This window comes from Humulus lupulus, chromosome 6, assembly GCF_963169125.1.
Source record: "Humulus lupulus chromosome 6, drHumLupu1.1, whole genome shotgun sequence".
In the NCBI taxonomy this organism is placed as follows: domain Eukaryota; kingdom Viridiplantae; phylum Streptophyta; class Magnoliopsida; order Rosales; family Cannabaceae; genus Humulus; species Humulus lupulus.
This window is the reverse complement of record NC_084798.1, coordinates 44,400,064-44,415,597: the sequence shown is the minus strand read 5'-3', so window position 1 is coordinate 44,415,597 and position 15,534 is coordinate 44,400,064.

Here is a 15,534-nt window from a genome sequence, read left to right as displayed (position 1 = left end):
GGATCAGTTGTCTAAAGACTTTAAGAAGCAGTTCAGAGCAATGATGGGGGTCAGACCAGAGGCATCAACCTTAACTAACGTTCGACAATAGCCAGGCGAAACACTAAAAAGTTACTTAACAAGGTTTAATCTGGAAGTCACCCGAGCTCGGGACGTGGATGACAGTGGGCACGTAATAGCTGTCTGAGCCGGCGTAATGCCGGGAAGTGCCCTTTGGGATGACATGCAAAGGAAACCAGTAAGATCCATAACCGAGTTTAACAGACGAGCGCAGAGGTTTGTCAATGTAGAGGAAGCGAGGTCAACATTTAATGCGACTTCCCAGCCCGAAACTACAACGATAAACGTCAACTCTGCCTCAACCTCGGCGGACCCAGCAGCTCCAAAGCCTATCGCGGAAAACCCCTCCAAGAGGAAAAATAACGAAGGGAGTAACCCCGAAGCCGAGGGATGAAAGAAAAAGAAGGGGGAGAGATATTTCTCCGTGTATAGAGTATACACCGAGCTCAATGAGTCTCGGGAGAACATATACCTGGCTAATGAAAACCAGGTCCCCTTTAGGCGTTCGGACCCAATGAGAAATGAAAAATCCAAGAGGGACTCCAGTAAGTATTGCCGATTTCACAGAGACACCAGGCATACAACCAATGAATGTCGACAACTGAAGGATGAGATCGAAGGATTGATCTCGAGAGGTTACTTCCGGCAGTATGTCAAAAACCAGAGTACTAGTCAGGCGGCCACGAGCCAGAGAGTAGCCGCGCCTCTGACGGCACAAAACAATAATTCTCGAGCTCGGGAAGAAGACAGGCCCCCGCCAATAGATGGAGAGGATGTAATAACCATCTCGGGAGGGCCTCATCCCGCAGGAGTAGGCAGGAATGCCCAAAAGAGATACATTAACGAGCTGAAAACTGGGGATGGGTCTCCTTATGAACCCGAACCTAGGGCCCCAAAAAGCCAGAGGATTGAAACACAACCAATAACCTTCACTGAGGAAGACGCGTCCCATGTCCAGTTTCCTCACCATGACCCACTGGTCATCACCCTCTAGCTGGCCAATAAAAGGGTGCATCGAGTTCTCATAGATAATGGGAGCTCAGTCAACATTCTTTATAAAGCAACCCTCGAGAAGATGGGACTCTCCCTTCACGACCTGAAAGCGTGTGCAAATACTTTGTATGACTTTTCAGGAGAAGGAACCGCCTGCATGGGATCCATCGAGCTCCCCGTGACCTTGGGAGACTACCCAGTCTCGGCAACCAAGATGATGGAGTTCGTGGTAGTAGACTTACCATCAGTCTGCAATGTGCTGCTCGGGAGACCCGCCCTGGTCGGGCTGGGGGAAGTTTCATCAGTAAGGCATCTGGCCCTTAAGTTTCCGACCCCTAGCAGGGTCGAAACATTGAAGGGAGACCAATTAGTAGGGAGGGAATGCTACAGCATCTCCGTGAGAGGAAAGAAACAGACGAGCGCACAAGCACTCGCCATCACTCAAAACAAAGACGGAACGGTCTTAGAGATTGACGAAGAGATTGATCCAAGGATTGAGGAAAAAGTTGACCTCGAACCTTTAGAGGAGCTCGAAGAAATTCAGCTCGAGGAAGCCGATCCCTCGAAAAAGGTGAAGGTCGGAAAACACCTCCAAGATGAGACAAAATAGCAATTAATTTTCTTTTTGAAGAAAATCCAGGATGTCTTCGCGTGGTCGCACTCAGACATGGTGGGGATAAGCCCGAATATAGCAAGCCACGCACTGAATATAGACAAAAGCTTCCCCCCGAAGCAACAAAAACGAAGACAGCTGGACGAAGACAGAAAGAAAGCACTAAAGGAGGAGGTTCACAGGTTAAAGGCAAATCAATTCATTAGGGATGCCTTTTATCCTGACTGGGTAGCTAATCCGGTGTTGGTCCCAAAGCGCAATGGGACGTGGCGAACCTGTATTGACTACTCAGATCTCAACAAAGCTTGCCCAAAAGACTGTTTTCTGTTGCCAAGGATTGACCAGCTCGTGGATGCCACGGCGGGGCATGGCCTGATGTCCTTCATGGATGCCTATTCTGGATACAACCAGATTCCCATGCATGCCCCCGACCAAGAACATACGAGCTTCATCACGGATAAGGGGCTATACTACTATAATGTCATGCCATTTGGGCTCAAGAATGCTGGGGCCACATACCAGCGGCTCGTGAACATGATGTTTTCAGAAAAAATAGGGAACAACATGGAGGTTTATGTTGATGACATGCTTGTCAAGTCTCAACTCAACAAGAACCATGTTGATGACCTCGAAGAGTGCTTCGGCGTGCTCCGAAAGTTTAACATGAAGCTAAATCCTCAGAAGTGCACTTTTGGGGTATCTTCAGGAAAATTTCTGGGCTTTATTGTGAACTCTCGTGGAATCGAGGCTAACCCCGACAAGATCAAGGCCCTGATTGACATGCCTTCACCTCGAAGGCACAAAGATGTCCAAAGTTTGACTGGCAGGATGGCAGCCCTAAGCAGATTCATCTCGAAATCTACGGACCGTGGTCTTCCATTTTTCAACTTATTGAGAGGAGGTAAGAAATTTGAATGGACGGAGGAATGCGAGCTGGCCTTTCAGGAGCTCAAAAAGCACCTTGCAGAACCACCCATCCTGTCGAAACCTCAAATGGGAGAAATACTGTACCTATACCTCTCAACCACCGACAAGAAATAAGCGCAGTGCTCGTTCGAGAAGAAGAGTAGGTGCAAAGACCCGTTTATTACATCAGTAAAAGATTACTAGGGGTAGAGTCAAGATATCCATTGATGGAGAAACTCGCGCTCAGTTTGATTCATTCGTCTCGTAAACTCCGCCCCTACTTTCAGGCGCATCCCATCCATGTGCTGACTGATCAACCACTTAGGCAAGTTTTGTCTAAACCAGAAGCTTCAAGTCGACTTCTTAAATAGGCTATTGAGCTTGGACAGTTCAAGATCACCTACCACCCGAGAACGACCATTAAGGCACAGGCGTTGGCAGACTTTATAGTGGAATGTACTGGCATAGCCGACGACGAGGTAATAACCCCGGCCCACGAGCTGTGGAAACTTTACGTCGACGGCTCATCAAATGAAAATGGAGCGGGGGCAGGGGTCATTTTGGTTACCCCCGCAGGGAGCAGATTTCATTCTGCCTTAAGATTTGGCTTCAAAGCGTCGAATAATGAGGCCGAATACGAGGCTTTACTCGCGGGACTTAGTATAGCAAAGGAGCTCAAAGCTAGTGCTATACATTGCTACAGTGACTCCCAACTCGTGGTTAATCAAATCTTGGGAGAATACCAGGCTCGCGGCACGAGAATGGCAGATTATTTGGAGAAGGAAAAATCCGCATTGGAGTGTTTCGAATTTTATACAATCGAACAGGTTCCCCGCGAGCGGAACTCAAATGCAGATGCCTTAGCTCGGCTCGCCACATCTGCTGAAGATGAAGAACTGAACGTCGTGCCCATAGAACACCTTTCAGCACCTATCATTAATGATCCAGAAGAGGAAGATGTGTGTATGATCGAAACAGAACCTACCTGGATGACCTCAATAGTTGAATATCTCGAGAACGGAGTCCTTCCAAGAGACCGGAACCGGGCTCGAAAGTTGATGTATCAACTTCCCCGCTACACCATTTTGGACGGGAAGCTGTACAGGAGGGGATATTCCATGCCGTTACTTAGGTACGTAACCCCTCCCAAAGTTAAGAAGATCCTTGAAGAAATTCATGAAGGGTTCTGCGGAGATCACATCGGGGGGCATAGCCTGTCCAAGAAGATCATACGCCAAGGATATTTCTGGCCAACCATTAAAACAGATTCTTTTGAGAACGTGAAGAAATGCGAAAAATGCCAGAGATTCGCCACGATACCCCGAGCTCCACCATCCGAGCTGACCATGTTGACTTCCCCATGGCCCTTCACGGTATGGGGCATCGACCTCATAGGCTCTCTCCTGACTGGCAAAGGCGGAGTAAAATATGCTGTAGTCGTCGTGGATTACTTCACGAAATGGACGGAGGCTGAACCATTGGCAACTATAACTTCAAAAAAGATCCTTGATTTCGTAGTAAAAAGCATCGTGTGCCGATATGGGGTGCCGAGGAAGATCGTATCCGACAACGGAACCCAGTTCGATTGCGACTTGTTCACCAACTTTTGTGAAAAGAACGACATAATAAAGAGTTTTTCATCAGTAGCTCACCCTCAAGAGAATGGCCAGGTCGAAGCTGTGAACAAAACTCTCAAAAGTTCTCTGAAGAAAAAGTTGGAGGATGCGAAGGGACGGTGGCTCGAAGAATTGCCCCAAGTCCTATGGGGATATAGGACCACAGCTCGAACATCAACAGGACATACCCCGTTCTCTCTAGCATACGGTTGCGAGGCAATGTTGTCCATTGAGGTCGAAATCCCAACGATCCGAACTTAGATTTACAATCAAAGTACAAACCACACCCAGCTCGAGGAAACCTTAGACTTGATTGAAGAAAAGAGGGAAGAGGCTCAGCTGAGAAACGCTGCTTACCAGCAACGAACTACCAGGTATTTCAACAAGAGGGTTTGAGATCGAAAGTTCAGAATGGGAGATCTGGTGTTGAGACGCGTATTTTTGGCAACACGAGATCCAGCAGTTGGAGTGCTCGGCCCGAATTAGGAAGGACCGTACCAGATAGAATCAGTCATCCGTCCTGGTGTGTACAAACTTGCGAGATTGGACGGGAGCCTGGTACCGCAAGCATGGAATGGCGAACACCTTAGACCTTACTATTAGTAGTGTAGGAAAAGTGTTGCCTGTAACCATGACTTTCTATCTGTATTAGTTTGTTTGCTTTTGAATTCCATCAAATAAAGATCTATGTCGTTCAATATATTATCCCTTTTTATTTTTGCAATCTCTCTTAATTTAATAACCTATGGTCACACTCATAGGATATTAAGGGGGCATCATCGGTATATCTACCATTGATTTAAAAAATAAAAAAATAAAGTATTTGGATGTAACCAGATACGCGAGCTTAGATAGTTTGGACAACCGAATTATCAAAAACATAAAGTATTTGGATGTAACCAGATACGCGAGCTTAGATAGTTTGGACAACCGAATTATCAAAAACATAAAGTATTTGGATGTAACCAGATATGCGAGCTTAGATAGTTTGGACAACCGAATTATCAAAAACATAAAGTATTTGGATGTAACCAGATACGCGAGCTTAGATAGTTTGGACATAACCGAATTATCAAAAAACATAAGTATTTGGATTTAACCAGATACGCGAGCTTAGATAGTTTGGACATAACCGAATTATCAAAAAAAACATAAGTATTTGGATTTAACCAGATACGCGAGCTTAGATAGTTTGGACACAACTGAACTATCAAAAGATAATAACGTTTGGATTTAACCAGATGTGCAAACTTAATAGGTTTGGAGCAAACCAGCCAAGAAACTAATCGACGATAAATAGGAACCTAAACCTACTTTGATATAAGTCGAGATCGAGGCTGGAATATCTTAAAGAAAAATAGTTTCGAACTCATAACCTCGGAGTAAAAACCGAGGACGAGAAAAAGTAACTAAGCAAAAAGATATAACTAAACCATTCACATTACATACCATATAAGTACTTTCGGGTTCGTGGTTAAAGTAATATCCGACCTTGATAAATAACGAGATTGGAAGTGGATAATTCGAGCAAACGATGCATGAATGCATCAAGTCTCGAGCCTAAATCCACACTATGTTTGTATGAATAAATAAACATAAATGATTCATCAATATAAAATGTGAAAAATATTTCGAGCTGATAAATGTAAAGCATATATAGGTCAATAATAAAAGAAATTGTATCAGCCCTGTGGGCATAAATTAAAGTAATTACAAGAAATAAGGGGACGCAGCCCCAAGATAAGATTTCCCCGAGATCAGATTCAAGAAGGAGGAGTCTCCTTGGCCTTCTCAGTATCAGCAACACCGGACTCCTCAAGACGAATAACATGACTATCCTTTTGGGCTCCTTCCGAAATAACCTCCCGAGCAGCCTCTTCCGCCTCAAGTCGAGCATTCCACTTGTCAAGAAGCTTCGCCTCGAGAGGACCTAAGGAGCTGGTATGCAGGTCTTCGTTGTTGGCCCACATTCGGTACATGGCCGAGTCAACCGCCTGGTCCTTCTTCTCTTTATACTCAGCAAGGAGACGAGCCTTTTCACCCTCAATAATATCAAAGGTGGCGGCCTTCTCCTCTTCGAGCTTCTTGTTGGCCTCCTGGAGCCGAGCATTCTCCTTCTTAAGATCTGCGAGCTCGGCATTCTCCTTTTCAAGCTCCTCGAGCCTAGCTTTCAGCTTCCCAAGATCGGTGTCCATGCCTTCAAGTTCCTTAGCTCCTGCATCAAGCTTTGCATTTGCTGCCTTCAGGTCATCGCTTGCTTTGAGGTGGAGATCCTTCGCCTCCTGAGCATAAGACTTGCTCGAATGGATCTCGTTGTTCAACTTATAGTTGAGCTGGGCAGTAAAGGCAAGAGACTGACAAAGGAAGAAATCATCATTAGCACCAGGTCAGTGTGATTATAACCAAGAAGTAGGACTGTAGAAGGAAACTTACCGCGGCAGCGAGCTCGATACTCTTCTCATAGAGGACGGTGCAATCTTGGGTATCGTTCAAGCATTGCCATTGGGGAGCTTCGAGACTGCCAAAGCTCTGGCCCATGGGACCCAGCGGCATTGTCGACCACATATGCATCCATGTGGGTAGAAATTGACAGCTTCTGAGCTCGAGAAGCAGGAGGCTTTCTAGAAGGTGGACCAAGTGTCGATCGAACCACTACAGAAAGTTGGGGCTCGGTCATGTTGGAAGTATCGACCTGCGAAGTCGATGCCATAGTTGCGGCACAAACCTGCGAAGACGGCGCCGTGATGGAGCTGGTAACAAGAGGAGCTGGGGGAGGAGGTGTCTTCTCGGTCCTTTTGGGAACTTTGGTGGGCCGATCCACCTTTTGCGACCCTGCCATGGGATGCTTGCTCCTTTTGGCACCACCACTCTCGATGATATTGTCGAGGTCAGAGTCCATGGCACCTGCACAGTTCCAATCAGAGTTAGACATAATGATAATAAGCTTGGAAAATAAAAAAGAAAAAAAAAACCAAGTAAAGAAAAGACCTAACTGGAACTCTCCCCCGAACTAGAGCTCGGGGACCATGAAATTCCCCCATCTTCAGAAGAGGCGGGGGGAGTACCTTCCCTATAGGTGGATGTCAACCTCGAAAGGTCCCTATAATCATTGGTCCCATATTGGACAGCTATCCCATTCCACACCTCGTCTGAAGTATACATGGTGTCATACTTCCCGAGCCAACTATCAAACATATGAACACAAGCGTCTACCCAACTCCATATGTAGAAGTGGTATCTATCATGCGGGCATGAAACTAACCTATCAGGCTTATGCTTTAGTAAGGTGGGGGACCACATTCTCGAGGTAAGGATGGCTTTACCTTCATTCGAGTCTGAACTCGAGGCTTCGTCATTAGCCTCATTCCCCGATGGCGGACTCCTTCTGCGAACTGGAAGTGGGGGCCTCACCTCTCTCCTCGGAGGGAGGACGCCTGTGGGCAAAGGCACCTGCTCCCAATGTTCATACTTTTTATTGGACCAGTCAAAGGTGGACTGGCCCTCTCCCAAAAGTTCGCAATTTCGGAGCTTATCCTCATGCAAAAGGTATAAGAGAGACCTCTTGCCATGAGGGAGTTCGATCAGGGTCTCTCTATGCCCTTTCATTGCCTCGTCAGGAGTAGGACGCTGAAAATTGGCTGGAAAGCAAGAGACATTTTAACTAAGTACGGGTCTTACAGCTAAAATCCCGAGCACAGAGATAAAGAAAACTGAAATACTTACGAATCCGCCTGAATGAGTAGTATCGAGACGGGGACAGGCCATCTATCCAGAAGAAGGCTTTTTTGAAATCAGGTGGATGATTGGGGAGATCTTCAAAGACCTTTTTCTCTTTGGGATAGCTCGAAAGATAGTAAAAGCCATCTCCTCCCCGAGCTCAGGAGGGGTTGCTTTTAAGACAAAAGAGATATAAAATCTCCTGAGGAGAAGGCCCTTCCCACTTTAGCTCATGGTATAGCGACCTCAGGGCAGACAGAACCCTGTAAGAATTGGTGTTGAGCTGGAACGGAGCCAACCCAACAAAGTCCGTGAAGTCCTTGAAGAAAGACTTCAATGGCAGTAGAGCTCCTGCCTTCATGTGTTCCTGGCTCCATGCCGCGTATCTCAGCCTGTTGTCACGGTCCCTGGGGGCGTAACAGCTTCGTTCGTGAGCGGCCGGAGCTCGACACTTCAAGGAACTTGACAACCTGAGGCCATGGAGGGCCAGAATGTCAGTTATCTGACTCGTCGAGGTAACCGAACTCCAATAGTGCTTGGCCTCGAAGATTTCTTTCCTCGGCTGCGATGAAGAAGGTTCCCCCATCAATGAAAATTGAAGTTCTTCTGGACTATACGCAACGGTGACCTTTAATGCGGGGTCGAGGGGAATCGGCCTAGGCCCTGAATTGGACTCTGGATAAAGGGCCTCCCGAAGAGTTCTCCTCTTCTTCTCTATGACCTCGTCAATTTGGTGGCGATAATGAGCTCGAATATCCTCCTGCTCGCGCGCAAGCTCGTACTCTCGAATTCGACGTTGATTCCGAGCAAACAGCGACTCTGGGCTAGGGGTTTTTGGCGAGTAAGGGATTGCTAGCAACGACCCCACCGTCTTTCCAGATTCTGTGACATCTAGCGAGAAAGAAAAAATGGTGAGGGCCATGCATGCAAGAATTACGAGCTCGATAGGACGAGCTCGGAGTTTAGGAACAAAACAAGCTCGATACTAAGATCCTTATTAAAGAGTCAGAACGTGCGTTCCACGAGAAAAGGAGGAGAGTAGACATTTTTTTTAGAATCCCAAAAATCAGGGGAAAAAGAGTGGCGGATAACCAGAAAAGGTAACCTTGGATATCGTGCATTTGTCAAAGCCAAGGTTTTATACCCAATATCTTGGTGTACAAGAAACGTCTTTTAAAATTTAAAAAACCCAGAAAACAGGAATCTTGTTCAAACATCAAAACTGGATATGAACCAGTGATGTAAACCCAGTATGGAAACTTAAAACATAAAAGCCTATCAGACAAAAATTCCCTAATGTATTGTACTAAGAAAATAAACTAGTACATTCAAAGACATAACAAGAACAATATGAACAAAAACTGGGATAAGGGAAAACGAAGATTGGACACTTACACAATAATGGCGATTGCAGAGAAATTGCTGACTGAAGGAACGACGTCAAATATGAGCTCACGAACTCGAACAAACCGGAGGTCCTTTGTTTTTTCGGCTGAGAGAACATGCACGAGAAAGAGGTTCTCTGGGATGGCCTCTGGTTTCGTCCTTTCCCTTTTTTGTTTCTGATGCGTGTAAAATAAGAGGAAGAAGAAGATCTTGAATATATAAAGGGAGAAAAGTGATAAAAAGGATTAATCTGGGCAATTGGCCAGAATCCTCATGAAATCCAACGGTCAGGGGTCAATGACGTGATGGTACCGAAAAGGTGGCAGACGAATGATCGTGGGCAGGTTTCCAAGGTACTCAAGCACCATAAATGAGCAATACCCAAATGACGCGTGTCCATTTTCAAGTATATGACGGTACGGTTCCCGAAGAAAGTAGTTCAAAAGTTTCCTTCTCTTAGGATTCGAACAAATACTTTTGAGGGGGCAAGATGTTATACCCAGATTTTGAGCCATGTTAAATGTGACCTCGAAAGCTGGATTCGCAGCGAATGAACTCGTAAAGTCTAAAGTATGTTTCAAGACTAGACATCGAGCCTGCAAAGCTGAGATGACTTCGAATATGGTGGCCTCGAAATCGACACGATCTCGAAGGGTAGCACCCGAGATGCATCTATCCTCAGGGATGACCTCGGATCAGGGGTTCCGAGCTTGACGCGAGTACGATCTCGAAAGCCATGTGACTTCGGGAGATTAGCTCGAAAGTTGATGTGAGACCTGGGAGAATAAGGCCTTGGAGACATATGATAATAACCTTGAACATCTTCAAGTGTTGTCCATAAGAGACGTGGTCTACATTTATTAATATAAATCCCCTGAAATCATGGGATATTATTTGATTAGTTATATGCTCCCTGGTCTTCAGGGGACGTTTCCATTTATATCGGATTACAGGCATTTAAAGCCATTTGATTTATTTGCAAATAAAGAGTAACTACCCAAAATATGTGGGATAGTATTCTGCATTCTTCTCTATAAATAGAGAAGTCATGCGCCATTGTAAAGGACCGAATTTCTGGATCTTGCGAGAAATCTCTGAAGAATTCATGCTTGAAGAATTTTCAGAGATCATCTTGAGTTTAATAACAAAGACTCGTGGACTAGGCAGATTTAACTGCTGAACCACGTAAAAATCGTGTTTTGTATTATCATATTTATATTGGCCATCACTGTTTATTGTTTACGTGCTCTTCTTTCACTGTTGACGAAAAACGGCGTCAACAAATATGCTGTAGTTTAATTATTTGAAATTAATATTGTTAAGTTAGGAGTAAAAAAATGCAAATGTGGAACTTAAATGTTAAATGTAAATTAAGTTATAATTAATATTTTCAAAGAATTAACTTGATTTATTTTATAGTTGAAAATCTTTAGTTTTAATTTAATTTATATTTACTTTTTGTAGAGAATTTGTTGCATTTTTTCTCTTGAAAAGTAAGTAAAATGAAGAAAAAATGAATGACATTTTCAAGGAAAAGAATAAGGAAGTTGGCATTTTTCCTTACCCAGCCTTCAGCAGCCCACCACTTGGCCCAAGCTGCTCCCCACGATTTCCCTCCAGCCGTGCCACCTGCCCAATCGTGGGCCTGCCTCCTTTCCTCCAGCCACAGGCCCGCCTGACTCCAAGACCAGCTGCACCCGAAGCCTAGTTGGGCCCAATCCAACACAGCAGCCCACCCGCCTGTTGCACCCAGACGCACACCTCCAGCCAAACCCATCGCCCCCAAGCGCCAGCCAGCTACTCCTGCCCACCAAAGACCAAGCCTGCCACCAGCCCCTTTGTGCATTTTGAGCCCAACAAAAGCACCAATTGTCCCCTTGTCCCACAATGGCCAAAAATGCCAACTTTTTACCCAAACTTTTCTACACATTTTACCCCAAAACATCATTATTACACCCTATAATTTACCCATATTTTCCATATTATTATTAATTAAATTAATTTAAATTGATTATTTTAATACTTTCATTTTGGCTATAAATAGGAAATTTTCAAGACCATTTGGGGTGTGCTTAATTTTGGGAGAGGTTACACTACACAAGTTCTACACTTTCAAGACCTCTCAATTCTCTTCATCTTTTTCTTCTTTTTGGACATTTTTTCTATGAGTTTTTAGAGGAAAAATTTGAGGGTTTCTCCTCCAAATTTTCCTATTTATGTTTGTAATTTTTTTGTTTGTAATTTCTATTCTAGTTATGAGTTTCTAATCTTTTTAAGATTATTAAGGTGATGATAAAACAATATGTAAATAGATAGTATTTATTTTGTATGTTGATTTCTCATGTTGTGCAATAAAGTTTATGGATTTTCTTCTTCAAATATTTTCTTTCATCTTAAATATCATGTATTTTTTATTGTTAGCTCATATTTACACTTTGTTCTTCATTAGTGCAAAAACATAATATTCTTTGTGTAAGATGTGTCATTAAATTGTACACATCCAATGGTTAGAACAAAAATATTATGTTTTGCCTTATAAATAATATTAATTGATGTATTTGTTATTTCATTAGATTGATTTACACTAAATGCTTTGAAATTATACTTTTTGAAAAGTGAAGATAGATTCTATATTTTTATAAAAAATTGTGCTTAAATAGAATATCTAATTTGAATAAGTGATGGTTTGATTAATTTCTACTATTACTAAAACTTGGGAATCATGTGCTTTTAAATATTATTGAACTTATATTTTGTGGATTCTATTATCTTAATAATCTTTATTTTACCATCTTGTTTAAAAATATTAATTTAAGTATATATATTGTCTTTAATATCTTTATTATTATCTTTTATTTTATTTTTATTATACAAAAATCTCATCGATCTTTGGTGCTAGGTTATAATTTATTAATTTTGATTTAAAATAGTTTTATTTTCGATTTTAGACAAATCCTTTGGGTTTGATATCCTTGCTTACACGGTCACTATTCTATATGAACGATTCGTGCGCTTTCGATATAACTATTTAAAACATACCCGTTTTGGGTCCACCATATATATATACTTGTGTGTATATGTTAATGTATGTATGTATGTTGTTTATATATATATGTATGTGTGTGTATATATTTATATATATATATCAATTTGTGCATGTTTTTATATAGACACGTATTTTTGGGTGTTCATCAATTTCAGTAAAAGGGGAAACTTAGGTCTGTGTCTATCGATTGGGTGTGTGCTTTAGCTCGGTCTGTGTATTTATTTTAATTAAAAGTTTTATATATGCTTATTTGACATTTGAAATTGAATATATATATATATAATTAATATGTGAACTTAAATCTTGTTAGTAGTGTAAAGTGTTGTCACCATTAGGTTAATAATAAGAATATATAAATAACAAAAAAGAGTTGCATTTGTATATAAAATTAATTGAAATTAATCTAATTTTTGGAATAATTTAGTCTTATTTGATTATTTTGTTGTGGAAATTATGTATGCAAGTATACTCAATCACAAACAAGTAATAAAGTAGTAAGTAGAGTATCGTTCCCATGGAGACTGTTACTAATTACCAATAATCAATCTTTATTTCTAATTGATTTGATGATAAATGAATATATAATTTACTAAACTAAAAGAAATAAGCAATTAATCAGAACAATAGAGAACTCAAAAGAAAATATTTTAATTCAAAGGATAAAAAATAGATTTATTAACTTCATAAACTATCCACTTATTCCTCTCTAATGTGAATTTAAGAATTCCGATCTCTATCGTGATAGTAGATTACAACTGTAAATTATATTCTTACTAGGACTTATAACTCTCTACAATAAGAAAATCTCCTACATCTCTATAGTAATTAACATATTGCATGCATTAAACACGTAATCCCTAAGCTACACAGATCACATGAATACTCTCGTCCAATATAAATTTATGATTATTTGACTATAGCATATTTATCCTTCACTTCTCAAATCTCAAGTTAAAATAATTTAAATCGTGTAAATGGAGATCAAACATTTATAAGCATTAAACTTAAGAAATAATTCACAATATTGATAGGAAATTCATAAAAACTGCATAAGATAACCATAAGGATTCAAGAAGAATCCAACAACACTCTAAATAATAAAATAGTCCATGAAATCAAATCTATTAAACTAAGTATAGAAACCACTACAATAGAAAGTAAAAGAAGAAGAAGAAGAAGAAGAAGAAGAAGAAGAAGAAGAAGAAGAAGAAGAAGAAGAAGAAGAATGATAAAAACTTGTAGATCTTCAGTCCTTTGCCTCCACAGAGTGTTTTCTTGAATCTCTCTTAGGGTTTTCTTTTCAAAAATCTTCATAATGTTGCATATATAGTTGTTTGTGTTTTGAATGTCAAATTCCACTTTTGCCCCTGCTTAAAAATTCCCTAATTTGCACTATGACCCCATAATGAAGTGTCGAGTCCCGTGTCCAAGAATTGAATTCTGTCTTGTCTCTTCCTTGACAAGCGTTGCGAATCTAATGCATGTGCACCACAACCCTAATTAACTCTCCAACTAATGGCGCTGTGAATTAGTAAGGTAGCCTTGCGGCCCTCAACTTCTCAGAATTTTGGTGTCTTTGTCTTATAGCAGCGTCGCAGCTTAAATGTCTTTTATATCCATATCACATCTTTTCAAGGCCAAACACAGTTCATTTATCAATTTTTTTCATAAATCCTGAAATATTGTCAAACAAGGCAACAAAAGCGTCATATTGCACAAACATAACTAAATAAGCTCAAAAATTCTCTAAAACAACTCTCCAAAACACTATAAAAACTACTTATCATATTTACAAATAGTATTTGTGATATTGTGAATATTCTGGGATTTTCATAATGTTATTTGTCAGCTGTTAAAAATTGGGATATGTTAGATTATAGTCGTTATGCTGTCAAACTTTTGGTAGAGTTAGGGGACTAAATTAAATAATAAATAAAATCAATTAATAATAATTCACTATTAAATTAAAAATTAGATAAGTTATTAATTAATTTTTATAAATAAATATTTTGCTAAAATTTGAATACGAAAAATATTATAGTTGTGTCATATTATAAATTAATATTTTGGTTATTTTTCTTGGATTGTTAATTGCAAGAGTTATGTCTCTTATTCTTATTTTAATATTATTATACAATACAATTGTTAGAGGAGTTTTAATATCCTAAATATTCATCATAGTGAAGTAGGTTCTGAGATACATAATGTGTGCTACGGTGATAAGAGAAAGTTGTGAACTTGTGCGTGTATTAGTAAAGTAGTAACTGCGAAATTTTTGTGTGTTGCAAAGATATAAGGAATAAACTTATTGTTTGTTGTTTGAATTATTTTTTTCTTCACTTGTCCTAGATGACTAGGTCATTAGTATAGGGGAAATACTGCCTACGGTTTTTTTGTAGATTGATGCATTACTTTATAATATTTAAATTTTCAGGGTCGTGGGTCAGGAGTGGAGGCTTGGGGTCTTGGGTAGGGGTCAGTGTCAGGGTCAGGGGTTGGGATAGGGTGGGTAGTTGGTAGGGTAGAGGTAGGGGTCAGGGTCGAGGGTTAGGATAAGGGTCGTGATATGGTGGGGGTTTGGTAGGGGTGGGGATAGGGTGTGGAGTTGGTAATGGTCGGGGTCGGGGCCGTTGGTAGGGGTGTGGGGTCGACATAGGGTGGGGGGTTGGTAGGGGTCAGGGGCCGAGGTTGGGAATCGGTGGTTAGGGTCTTGGGTAGGGGTCAGTCAGGGTTGGTGGTCGTTGTTAGGGGTCGATGGTCGGGATAAGATGGGGGTTAGGTAGCGGTCGGGGTTGGGATAGGGTGGGGGTCGGAGTCGTTGGTAGGTTTGGGGATTGAGGGACGGAGGTGTTGGTAGGGGTTGGGATCGGGGTCATTGGTCGGGGTCGAGATCGAAGTTAGGATAGGGGTTGGGGTTAGGAAAAGATTAAATAAGATATTACGATTTGATGTAGATTTCATAAATTGTCATAAGATATCATAAAAAGACATAATATTTGACTTTTGTATTTTTTTGTTTGGTAATAAGAAATTATTACCAAATATAGGATAGGGTGGTTATTATCACATAATGATAATTGTTATTTTTTATTATTTCTAATCACAAAAAGCCATAGAACCGTTCGGAGAGGCCGAGTCAGTAAGGACTCTTAAATACGCTTCTCCGAATTATCCAGGATTTTTTTGTCCGCAAGGAC